Here is a 13153-nt window from a genome sequence, read left to right as displayed (position 1 = left end):
AGCAGATGAGTTTTCATCCCTGCACCAGATGGGGAGATGGGATAATCTAATTGCTTTTTCTAACAGAACTAAATATAAAGACACAGTAAAGTATTCTTAGGAAGCTTGAAACAAGAGATGAGAGTTCACATCGACAGACATCATTATAGTCCAATCAACGTAATTTGAGTTTTCCCAGGCAGTCTTCACAGTGTCACTAAGTAGTTAGTAGATTCCTTTGCTGCTAGGCTAACTCACCAAAAGTAACAAGAGGCAGAAACCAAAATCAAATAGCTTTGTTTTGCCCTTTTATTTAATATTAACAGTTATAAAATAGCAATAAATTTTACTGCTACAATACAATTACAATAACCATTGCAGGTGTCTTTGATAAGGTATGCTCCTTACAGAAAATTTAGATATTTATAAGGAAGTGTAATAAAGAAAATAAAGTACTTCATGATCTTATCACATAGACAGTCCAGGTTAGTATTACATGTATAATCTCATGGTTATCATATTAGCTGATAAAAATTTCTAAATATGGGCTGGGAATATGGCCTAGCAGCAAGAGTGCGTGGCTTGTATACATGAAACCCTGGGTTCGATTCCTCAACACCACATATATAGAAAAGGCCAGAAGGAGCGCTGTAGCTCAAGTTGGCAGAGTGCTAGCCTTGAGCAAAAAGAAGCCAGGGACAATGCTCAGGCCCTGAGTTCAAGCTCCAGGACTGGCAAAAAAAATTTTTCCAAAATATTAGAATATATATACATACTTCACAAACGTGAAAGTCCTTTCCTTTTCTCCAGCACTGGCCCTCCACTGCAAGGCCCGGTCTTCTGCTAGGAGTTTAGTGTGTGTTTCTACTAACTGTACTTTTTCTCGTGAAGAATACTCATATCTTAGTAAGTTTTAAGTCCCTTTTCAAATAGGAGAAGTTCATCATAAGCAGAGGATGTAACTTTATATTTCTTGGCATTCTCTATGCCTACCACAGAGATACTTTGGCACACCCAATAAGCATTTGTTGAAAATGATTATAATGTATCCTTCCTAAACCACAAACTCAATCTCAAAATAGACTATGTCTATAAATGGTATGATGACAGCTACTTGGTCACTCAAGCTACCAAATCCAACAGAGAAGTTGAAAGACACAGAATTCAGAACATGAACTATTTTGCTTTTCTCTGTGGTCCTCCTACATGGGCCTGAGTTCACAACTATGCTATTTCCTTTCTGGATGGAAATGGCCTTTGAGGTCAAAAGATCTTGTACGATCTCTGTAAGTAGTACAGAACTAGTGCCTCACACAAGAGTTGCTTAGTAAACGCTGGCTGATTCCCAAATGCTCAGGCTGAGCCTCTGGCAGCCTCTGTAGCACAGAAGGGCTATTCATGCATGCTTGCCAAGCATCTGAGGAAGGGGCTGCTAGAGGCTCCTGGAACCAGAGGCTTACAAACGGATACCACAGTGTGTCCTTCCTGTAAGATGTTTCACACAAAGCAAGACCACATGTTCTCCAGTGAGGAGACAGTGTCTGAAATTACATCAATGAGTTCCTTTAGGAGGAGCAGGATATCCGAGCTACTGTAAGTTCCAGACAGACCACATGTGCTAGCCATCATTTAAACATAGGTTATTTTTCCAAGGAAAATGTTGCTATAACAACTGTCCAAGATAAATAGAAAATTCCATCAATCCTGGTACTAGAGTTCCTTGTGTCTTGAGCAGGCCATGATATAATCAATCCTGAGCTCGTCAGGGCCTGAACTTGATGCTTTTTAGGCAGTGTTCTTTACACCTAACCCAGTCAGTGTGCATGGCATTACCTACATTTTCCTACTGCTCAATCATGGAACAAGGACTACTGGGCATCAGTCGCAACCTGAGCTTCATCTAAACAACCCAAATGCTAATTAACCTCATTTAGCATCCAAAGAGCTCCTCTGATAATGTAGGCTAGACTTATAAACTATACTTGTGGTTTTGTCTCACCTTCTCCCACGAAGCAATTAACATTTGCCTTTGCAAATATAAAGTCACTGAAAAAAATTCACCCAACTACAGCAAATGTAACAAATTTATGTATTAGTCTCTAACATGCTTATCTTCCAGAAAGTAAAGAAAGGAAATAAAACCAGACCTACTGGCATGATCAGAGCTCAAGTGCAAAGAAAAGATCACAAAGAAAGGAGACAATCCTAGCGACTCAGAAAGCTGAGATATGAAGATCACCACTTAAAGCCAGCCCTGGCAGACAAAACCAAGAGATCTTATCTCTAATTAACAAGCAAAAAGCCTGAAGTGGAGAATAAAAGCCAGGCAGATGTGCAAGGCCCTGAGTTCAACATCACTACCTGTACCCCCCCCACACCCTCTAAAAGAGAAGGCAAAACCAGGAGAGGTGGGTGACCGAGAATCACATTCAATCTTACTTCTTTTTCTTTTTCTTTTTTTTTTTTTTTTTTTTGCCAGTCTTGGGCCTTGAACTCAGGGCTTGAGCACTGTCCCTGGCTTCTTTTTGCTCAAGGCTAGCACTCTGCCACTTGAGCCACAGCATCACTTCTGGCCGTTTTCTGTATATGTGGTGCTGGGGAATTCAACCCAGAGCTTCACCTATATGAGGCAAGCACTCTTGCCACTAGGCCATATCCCCAGCCCCTCAATCTTACTTCTTGAATGGGATTAGAAACACAAGGAGACAGAATACACTAGTGTTAGAAAAAGGTCATCAATTCTAATCTCTAATCATTTATCATACTTAATGCCATATACATTTCCACTCCACATTACAGGAACATTTTATATCTTTCTAAATCTGTATCACATTTAACTACAGCAACAAGAACCTTGTCTGCCTAACCCCCAGGAACTGAAGTCCCTTTGGTACAGGAATTGAGCCTATATATTTTAGCAATTAACATAAAGTATGTGGGATGTGCTCAAATATGGAATCCATTTTCTTTAAGAAACACTTGGGAAGCCCTGAAAGGGAGGATAAAGTGAAAAACTAAGACCAGAACCACTTAATTTCCCTATGACATAAGAGCATGCAATGTAAAAGTTATGTTCTGGGACTTCTATTTCTTGCCAAGATGTAATGACAGGTTCAGATTTACACTCTAAAACACATAGAACATATGAGACAACAGTTTTCAAATCACTGCACGTAAGAGTATGGATCATAATAATTCCTGAAATAAAAGAAAAAACAAAGTAGACCCTGTAACTGTCTCAATTTACTACTTTGAAGGTGTTTCGAGGCAACAGCATTGGGAACAGGAACCCAGGCAAAGCCCAGAGTCTCCCCAAATTCAAGAGATGAAACTAGTCACTTGGGAAGAACTAAGAGGCCAGAGTTTACAGTGCAGAAGACGAGGGTGGAGAGAGTGCAGAGAAAGAGAACTCAGAAGATATGATTTAAATCACATCAGTCTAAGAGTTTATATGCTGAATGTGAGGCATTTGGGACATAATGAATATTAGATGAGGCCTGCAGGGTAGATCCCCCATAAGGGAATTAGTAGCTTTTAAAGAAGAGGAGGAGAAACCACAGATAACTTGCCTGCTCTCTCTCTCACCATCTGATGCCATGTTAGGGTGCAGCAAAAGGATTTCAGCAGATACTGGTGCCATGCTCTTGGACTTCCTCACCTCCACAACTGTGAGCTGAATAAATCTCTAGTCTTTATAAATTACCCAGCCTGTGGTATTCAGTTATAACAAAAGAAGCCAGGCACCTGTAATCCTAGCTACTCAGGAGGCTGACATCTGAGGATCGTGGTTCAAAACCAGCCTGGGCAGGAGACTCATCTACAATTAACATCAGAAAACCAGTACTGGTGCTGTGGCTCAAGTGGTAGAGTGCCAGCTTTGAGCTGAAGAGCTCAGGGACAGCACCCAGGCCCAAAGTTCAAGCACCACGACCAACAAAAATAAAAAAAGAAAACTAGTTTGTCCAAGTAACCTAACTGGGTTCCAGAAGAAAGTCTGAGAATCTTTATAGCGCAACAACATTTAACTCCCATGAAGATAAAATTTACAGTATCCAACATTCCATCAAAAATCACCATATATGCAAGGATAAAGAAAACAGGATCACCAGTGAAGAGAAAAATCAATCAAACTTGCCCAGAAATAGTACAGAAAATAGATAAGGACATTAAAGTAAAGCAGTTATAACTATACTCCATATGTTCAAGAATTAGAGAATAAGTTGAACATGCCAAGTAAAGACACAGAAGGTATTTTAAAGACTCAAGCCAGGCTTGTAGAAATGAGAATTGCAATGTCTGAGATGAAAAATACACTAGGATAGGATCAGCAGAAGATTAAACATTGCAGATGAGATTTGTGAATTTGAAAACCTAACACTATAAACTCCCCAATAGTACAGAGAAAAATGAACATGGTGTCAATGAGCTGCACAATAGCTTCAAACAATCCAATATATACATATAATTCTCTGGAGTTTATATGAGGAAGGTAGGAACAGAAAAATACTGAAGAAATAATAGCAAAAAAAAACCCAAACCCTAAATTTGATGGAACGCTTAAAACCAGAGATCCAAAAGGCTCACAAATATTAAGGTTCAAGAGACATGATAAGGACCAGCCATGGTGGTTCACCTATAACCCAAACAACATGGGAGGTGGAGATGAAAGGATCATGGTTCAAGGCCAGCCCAGGCCAAAACAAATTAGTAAGTCTCTATCTCAAAAAGCAAGACAGGCATGGTGGCCTACATCTGCAATCCCAGATATGTGGGAGGTAGAAGAAGGAAGATCACTATCTAAGACCAGCTCCAGGGAAAAATAGAAACCCTACCCCAAAAATAAAGTAAAAAGCCAGGTACCGGTGACTCCCACCTATAATCCCGAGCTACCTGAGAGGCTGAGAACGAGAGGATCAGGCTTGGAGGCTGACCTGGGCAAAGGCAAGCTGGACTTGGCAGCATGTGCCTGTCACTCCAGCAATAACAGGAAGTCTATGGAAAGCGGATTCTAGTTTAGGCATATACCCCGGTGGGTGGGGGAAACAAAATCCTATTCTAAAACTAAATAATGAAAAAAGGGCTGAAAGTGTGACTCAGTGATATTACACCAGCTTACCAAGCAGAAGGCTCTGAGGTCAAATCTCAATACTACCCAAAAAAGCGATTTCATTTCCCAAAATATTATCCTCATAGTACTTAAGGGCAAAGTACTATTAATGATGTACATATTTTCCTAATACTCAGAATATGCTACATACTTTTTTCTCCTCAGTGACAAGGATTGAACTCAGGGTTTTGCGCATGCTAGTCAAGGTTCTACCACTGAGCTTACACTTAATCTCATGTAATGAATTCTTAATGACAGACACATGATTTGGTACAACCCATGAGCCTAGCAGAGAGCCTTATACATGTTAAGTGCTCCACAAACAGCTACATAAAAAGTTACAGTATCCATAACTCTGCTATCAGCACCACTAATCTGTGTACAGTGTCTCTTCTACCATGATTACCATGATGTCAGAAAATAATGGCTAAGTAGGGTTTATTCCTTTGCCATTAAAGGCAGTCAAAACAGTTAAAGGCTAGCAAACACCTTTTGGTATTTATACATATAATGGTGACCTTACACCGCTCCTTCCCACTGTAGTTGTCATCAACTCTATAGGTTAAAACTGGTAAAGATGCACTAAACACAAAGTTGTTTAGAGGCAGTTGCCATGTAGAAGCAGAGAGTGGTAGAAGGTAGTTGTATAAGTAAACAGGAACATATCTGCAAAAACAAAATAGAGAACAGGAACTATGTCTGACCCTTCACAAACAGTACTTCTGCTTGGAACACTCAAAGATAGCTGAACTGACACCACAGGCTCATCAGCTTGCACCTGCATGGAAACGTGAACAGAATCAACCAATTGGCCCACCTGCCTAATCAGGGCAAAGAAAGAAGACTAAAGGAAACATGAGCTAAGGCTAAAGTCTTTTGGCTAGAAAGAACTCTAAGGAAAAATAATCCTTTTAGGAAGAAAACACTCAAATCCTCTAACCTAACATTACCAAGGATTATTCCATAATAAAATACTGAACCATATAAAAACATTCAAGAGTAGGGGAGTCTAACAGAAAGGAGAGCAAATGACTACATCACTATTATAAGAAAGGTGTTTTGGCCTGTTAAGAGAGCACAGTCTTGTAATTATAGTACTTATGAGACCAAGACAGGATGATCTTGAGTTCAAAGCTAGCCAGAGCTATATATTGACTTTGTGGCTAGCCTGGGCTACAAAACAAGCCTCTGTCTGAAAGAAACAACAACAACCACAAAAACAACAGGAACAAACCCTTCATGTTGTCTTGTATAAAACTAACATGAGGGCTGGGAATATGGCCTAGTGGCAAGAGTGCTTGTCTCATATACATGAAGCCCTGGGTTCAATTTCCCAGCACCACATTTATAGAAAACGGTCAGAAGTGGCGCTGTGGCTCAAGTGGTAGAGTGCTAGCCTTGAGCAAAAAGAAGCCAGGGACAGTGCTCAGGCCCTGAGTCCAAGACCCAGGACTGGCAAAAAACAACAACAACAAAAAAAGACAACCTAACATGAAGGATACGGTATAGGGAAACTGAAGCATGTTTTATGTTTCATTTCTGGTAAACAGCTTATTGCTTTACTATAGAATATCAAAGGGGTAGATTATTTACTACAAAGGATTGTTAGCCAAAGTATAAGCTGGATTTTCAGCTAAAGTATAATCTAAGAACAGGCCAAGATTGAAGATTAATAGCCCAAAAATCAGTACATAGAAGGGCCACAGAGTAAATGTAACAATTCAGATAAATCATACTTTAAAGTAAGAAGTTCAGAAATCAAAAAGATATAGATTAGTTGGATAAATTGTTAGCTTGACTCAGGAACAAATGATCATGAAATCACTATAGCTTCTAGAGAGCTTCTCTGTACAGTTACAGGAACAGGAATCGACAAGACAGATCAATGAAACAAAATAGAATCCAGGAACAGGCAAGGCTTCTTTTAGCATATGATAAAACAAGTACTTCAAATTAGTACTAAAGGAGGTCTGAGAAAACTGGCTATTTGAAAAAATAAGTAAAAGCTAAATTTATACTTCCCTTCCTAACTCCATTCTCAAATTCTAGATAAAGCAAAGATCTAAATGTAAAAAGTTAAGTAGTTAAAAATAGAATTTTTTTTTTCAAAACTAAGATTTTACTATGTAGCCCGGGCTAGCTTCAAACTTACTATCCTCTAGCTTCAGCCTTCCAAGTGTTGAGTGAATATTTTTAGAATCTTACAATAAGATCTTTATAAAAATGACATAAAATAGAAGCTATAGCATAATGATTTACTTTGACTATTTTTAAAATTAAATATTACTGAAGAGAAAGTTGGAAAATTATTTGATGAAAAGGATAATATTGTAAGATTTCCAAATCAATAAAACAAACCAAAAACCTCAAGCTAGTCATGGTGAAACATAGCCACCACACATCTGTAAGCCAGCACAGGATGTGGAGGCAAGAAGCCCAGGAGTTCAAGGCCAGCCTGGGGAACATAATAAGAGTTCTTCATAAAGCAAGTGAGATGCAAAAAAAGTGGAGATCACAAGTAAGTCCTTGAGACTGGAAAAGGACATAAATAAGCAACTTGTAAATGGACACAGGAACAGCCAATAGCATATGGAAATCTACCCAATCTCTCTAGTAGTAAAAAATATTTTAAGGCTTACAATTGTCATGTTCAGTTGTATAACTTTATACTTAAAGATTATAACAATTTTAAAAAGGACTTGGTAAAGTCTTAAAAACAACAAAATGTAGAAAGTGAGAGTGAAATGGGATACCTTCCCACATGGTAGGTAGGAATAGTCACACATCATAACTTTCCTGGAAAGCTATTTGGTTAAAAAGCCATCTGGAAGCTGGGTGCTAGTAGCTCATACCTGTAATCCTAGCTATTTAGGAGGCTAAGATCTCAGGATACAGTCCAGGCAGGAAAATTGATTATCTCCAATTAGCCATCAACAAAACAAAACAAAAATGGAAAGTGAAGCTGTGGCTCAAGCGGTAGAGTGCTAGCTTTAAGCAAAAAACTCAAGGGCAGGGGCTAGGTCCTGAGTTCAAGCCATAGGACTGACATGCACACACACACACACACACACACACACACACACACACACACACACACGGCCATCTGGAAAGATACCCTTTAAAATAGTAATAGTGCCTCGGAATGGTAGAATTTAAGGGGTTTTCACACACACACACACACACACACACACACACACTTCATCTGAAAGGGCGATATAGAAAGTACACATACAACCATACCAATCCATTCTCATTCCTATTATACTGGCTAGCAGGTGCAGTAGAAAGCTATGGGATAGAACAGAGAACACTGCTGTACTGGGCCATAGTAAGCAGGTAGTCTAGATTAGGACAGATTGTCTAATAACATCCTAACCTCTTTTTTTGGGGGGCCAGTCCTGGGCCTTGGACTCAGGGCCTGAGCACTGTCCCTGGCTTCTTTTTTTTTGCTCAAGGCTAGCACTCTGCCACTTGAGCCACAGCGCCACTTCTGGCCGTTTTCTATATATGTGGTGCTGGGGAATCGAACCCAAGTCTTCATGTATACAAGTCAAGCACTCTTGCCACTAGGCCATATTCCCAGCCCCCTAACCTCTTTCTTTACCGATAGACAGTCTACCTTTTCAGAGCCTTTTACTCATTGTCTGTTGAACAGTAGTATCTAATGCTCCAGATGGTTCCAGCAGCCAGCTACTGCCCTCAGTAAGGAGTCACTGGCTGACATTTATAGTTGCCATCTGATGGTCAAACGGGATTTCAGGAACTCATATCAGAAAGTAGAAGATAATTTGTACTCTCCTTCCTGAAGTAACTCCAACAGAGCTGATGATGCGGGAGTCACTGTCTACTTATTTCCTGCCATCTTAACACAAGAGGCCCACAGATTTCAGACTCCATGAAGCAACACAACCATCAGTTCTGCTGTCATATGGATAATCCCTAGTTCTTCCCAGAAATGAAAAAAAAAGGCCACAAAGCACATGATTCTTCATAGAAATAATTTTGTCTTAATATAGTAAACTAGAAGCCTGATTCAGTTATTGCTACTATAAGCTTGGTGAACTTTCAAGATGGTTCAAAGAGCTGCTGCAGCCTAGAGAAAACCTCAACCATGAGAAACTTTGCCTATCTTAGTTATATACTCAATCAAAAGTAAAATACAGAAAGAACAAATACTAGCACAGTTGAGCACGGGTCCATTTTCCCACGGTGGACTGCAAGAGGCCCTCCCATCAGAAGTATCCTCTCTGATAAGTGAAAGATGAGGGAGTACAATGATGACACACCACAAATCGCCTTCTTACAACTAATAGTTGAAACTAATAGGGCTGCTGGCCCCCTGTGGATATCATCATTCATGATGTTCAAAAGTCTCTTATATCCAGAGACATAATAAGGACACATTACCCACATACATGCTTCCCTATATTTAAAATCATCCTTAGCTTACTTATAATACCTAATATAATACAATTGCTACAAGTTGTATAATGCCAAACACAATATACTCCTATTGTGTTGCCTAGGGTATAATGAAAAAAGTCTGTACATGTTCAGTATAGATACAATGATTTGTTTTCCAAATAGATTAAAAATTGGTTGAATCAAGGGAATGTAGCTTAGTAGCAGAACACCTGCATAACATGTGAAGGCCCTGGATTCAATCCTCAGCATAGGGGGGAAAAACAAAATGGATGGAATCTATAAATGCAGAACTCACAAAGAGCCAACTGTTTCCCTGTGTACTACCATGTGTTGGACCCTTGGGGCATTGGGGAGGTGAAAACAGGTTAATAGATGCTCTGAGCTTATGGGGCTTATTCTATAAATATGCTTCTCTTGTGCAGAAGTATAAACACTATCCTGAGACATGCTAGGTATTTAATTACAGAAGATAGCCTATCATAGAACTCCACAAGAGCATCAAGGAGTGTCTAGTAACTGACAGGAAAAATAGAAATGATTTTCCCTCTTGAGAATCCATTTCCCCGGGGGTTAAAATGCTCCTTCACTCATAGGAATAATAACACTCCAGTGAACTAGCATACAGTAAGGCATTGATACGCCCTAGATTGAGAAGCTAGGATTAGGCTTCTAAACCTCAACTAGGAGACACAGTGATGTTCAGAAAAGATCTAGAACACAACACGGGTGATGTATTGGCAGGCAGGAAGAAAATCTTAACAGAATACAGTTCTGTTAAACAAGGCATTGCTAGGATCATGAAACATGAGCCAAAAATAAGATCACAAATGTTCCAGTTCTCATAGAGACTATTCTTAGAAATGAAAAAGCTAAACACACAGAAAAGTCCAAGTTTTCAAATCTATTCAAATTTTCAGAGTTCTCTAAGAGCCAGGATGATACATAAGAAAACACTGGGCCAATACTCAGGCAGCCTGACTTTTATTTCTAGCTCAGCCACAAGCTGCCTGAGCTTGGGCAGGACAGCCTAGCATCACCAGGGCAGAGCTGGGAGAACAGGAAGGAAGGAGGTGTGATGAGGGCCGCTGGAATGACAATGTTTGTAATTCCTTTAAACATTTATATTCTATGACTCATTAACAGTTGAACAATGCAGTTTGTGTTTCAACTATGTATCTGTTCTTAAAAACTGCATCAGTGGCTCAGGCCTGTCATCCTAGCTAAGCAGGAGGCTGAGATCTGAGGATCGTGGTTCAAAGCCAGCCAAGGCAGGAAAGTCCGTAAGACTTTTATCTCCAATTAACCAGCAAAAATCTGGAATTGGAACTATCGCTCAAGTGGTAGAACACTGGCATTAAGCAAAACAGCTCAGGGACAGCACCTAAGCCCTGAGTACACGCCCCAGACCTGGAACAAAATAATCAATCAATCAAACAAACAAACAAACAAGAACTAACAAGCTTCGAGTTCTCTTTTTTTTTTTTGGCCAGTCCTGGGCCTTGGACTCCGGGCCTGAGCACTGTCCCTGGCTTCTTCCCGCTCAAGGCTAGCACTCCGCCACTTGAGCCACAGCGCCGCTTCTGGCCGTTTTCTGTATATGTGGTGCTGGGGAATCGAACCTAGGGCCTCGTGTATCCGAGGCAGGCACTCTTGCCACTAGGCTATATCCCCAGCCCCAAGCTTCTAGTTCTCAATCCTATGTTTTTTTGTTTGTTTGTATGCCAGTCCTGGGGCTTGTACTCAGGACCTGAGCACAATCCCTGGCTTCTTTGTGCTCAAGGCTAGCACTCTGCCACTTTAGCCATAGCTCTATTTCTATATATGTGGTGCTGAGGAATCGAATCTTGGGCTTCATGCATGCCAGGCAAGCACTCTACCACTAGGTCACTTTCCCAACCCAATTCTATGTAAAACAGCCATCTATTCTCCAGACATCCCAATAAGCTGGACATTCACTGGAAGTAAACAATGGAGATCTCAGATGTGTTACCATCTGTGCAAGTAAAAGAATCTATGTATTTGACCTCCGTGAGAGGTCCACTTTCTTAGTTTACTAAGGAAGCAAGTCAAGTTTGGGGAATCTTGTCTCTTCTTAATGACATAGGGTCATACTATAGACTAAAAAGACCAAGAAATACTTTAGAAATGCAGAAAAACACTTAGCATTTAAAGAGGTAGGATTCGTTTATAACAAATTCATTTCCCTGTAACAATTCATTTCTATCTTGCTATGAGCTATATTCCAAAGGAGCTATATTTCAAAATTTTAACCATTTAATTTTTACATCCTAGAACCATTTCAAAGTAAAGAATGTGAGGAAGAGACAGACTCCAGCTGCCAGCTGGCTGAGCCCCCAGAACCATAAAGACTGTTCATTCATTGGGTGTGGGGGACTCTCTCCCTCAGCCACGGCTACGCTGGCCTTCTTTGGGTCTTCCTAGACCTGACCTCGTGACTATGCTGTTCTCTCTTAGCAAAATTCTATGCATCTTCAAGCACCAGTTTAAATAACTGAGCAAATCCTTATGAATACCCCAAATAAAAAGACCTCTGTTAATTATTCTCTTGTCATTATATCATTCCTTCTTGGTAGTTACCATGTACATAAATATGCATTGCTTAGTGGTCATTTTCTCTATTTGTCAACATTTTTAAAGTTTTTTGTTTTGTTTTTGAAGTACTAGGGATTGAACTCAGGGATTCTCAATTGTGAGACAAGTGCTCTGCTATTTGAGCCATACATGTCAGTTCTTATGCTTTTCATTTGTTTTTCAGATAGGGTCTTAATCTAACTTTGCTTGGGCTAACCTCAAATCATGATCCTCCAGTTTCCACCTTCCAAGAAAGTGGGATTAAATGCACACATCATTCTCCCATATTCTTTCTTTATTGCCAGTCTTGGGGCTTGAACTCATGGCCTGGGCACTGTCCCTGAGTTTTTGCTACCACTTGAGCTGAGGTGCCAGACTTTGAAGTCAGGCCCCACCACGTGAACCCCATTTTGGAATCGAACCCTGAGCCAATCAGATTTGTACCTGTGTTCTAATCTTGCTTGCACAGCTGATTGTTGTAACCTTGTTCTTTGCCTTTATAAGCCCTGTGTAATCACAGCTCGGGGCTTCCTCCTAACCTCCGCTGTGTCGGTGGGTAGGACGAGGCCCGAGTTGGCAGCTCGTTAAATAAAGCCTTGCCTTGCTTTTGCATTTCGGAGTGTCTGAATCTCGGTGGTCTTCTTGGGGGTGGTCTTGCGACTTGGCACAACATTTGGGGTTTCGTCTGGGATAGCCCCAGAGACCCCGAGATCCCAGACTCTGAAGGTCGGAGTGTCTGAATCTCGGTGGTCTTCTTGGGGGTGGTCTTGCGACTTGGCACAACAGAGCCACAGCACCACTTCTGGCTTTTTCTCCTTATTTGGTGATGAGGAATCAAACCCAGGGCTTCATGCATGCTAGGCAAGCACTCTACCACTAAGCCACATTCCCAGCCCTTCCCTTACTTAGTTCAGATTAACATATATACAAAACCCAGGGTACCAAAATCAAATACAGTGACAACAGGGGTAAAACCATAGGGAAGAAAAACAAAAGAAAAAGGCCTAAGTTCACATCGTATGTTTAAAAAAACAATAATAATAAACCACT

General features: G+C 40.4%; 1 protein-coding gene across 4 annotated transcripts in view; it reads right to left on the bottom strand.

Moving 5' to 3' along the window:
* The window catches only part of Sort1 (sortilin 1), a 93227-nt gene that overhangs the window by 67607 nt on the left and 12467 nt on the right, over positions 1–13153 (bottom strand). The gene's annotated exons all lie outside the window — the stretch shown is intronic.

This window comes from Perognathus longimembris, chromosome 15, assembly GCF_023159225.1.
Source record: "Perognathus longimembris pacificus isolate PPM17 chromosome 15, ASM2315922v1, whole genome shotgun sequence".
Classification (NCBI taxonomy): domain Eukaryota; kingdom Metazoa; phylum Chordata; class Mammalia; order Rodentia; family Heteromyidae; genus Perognathus; species Perognathus longimembris.
Note: the sequence above shows the minus strand (reverse complement) of the source record. Positions and strands in the feature narration are given on the sequence as shown.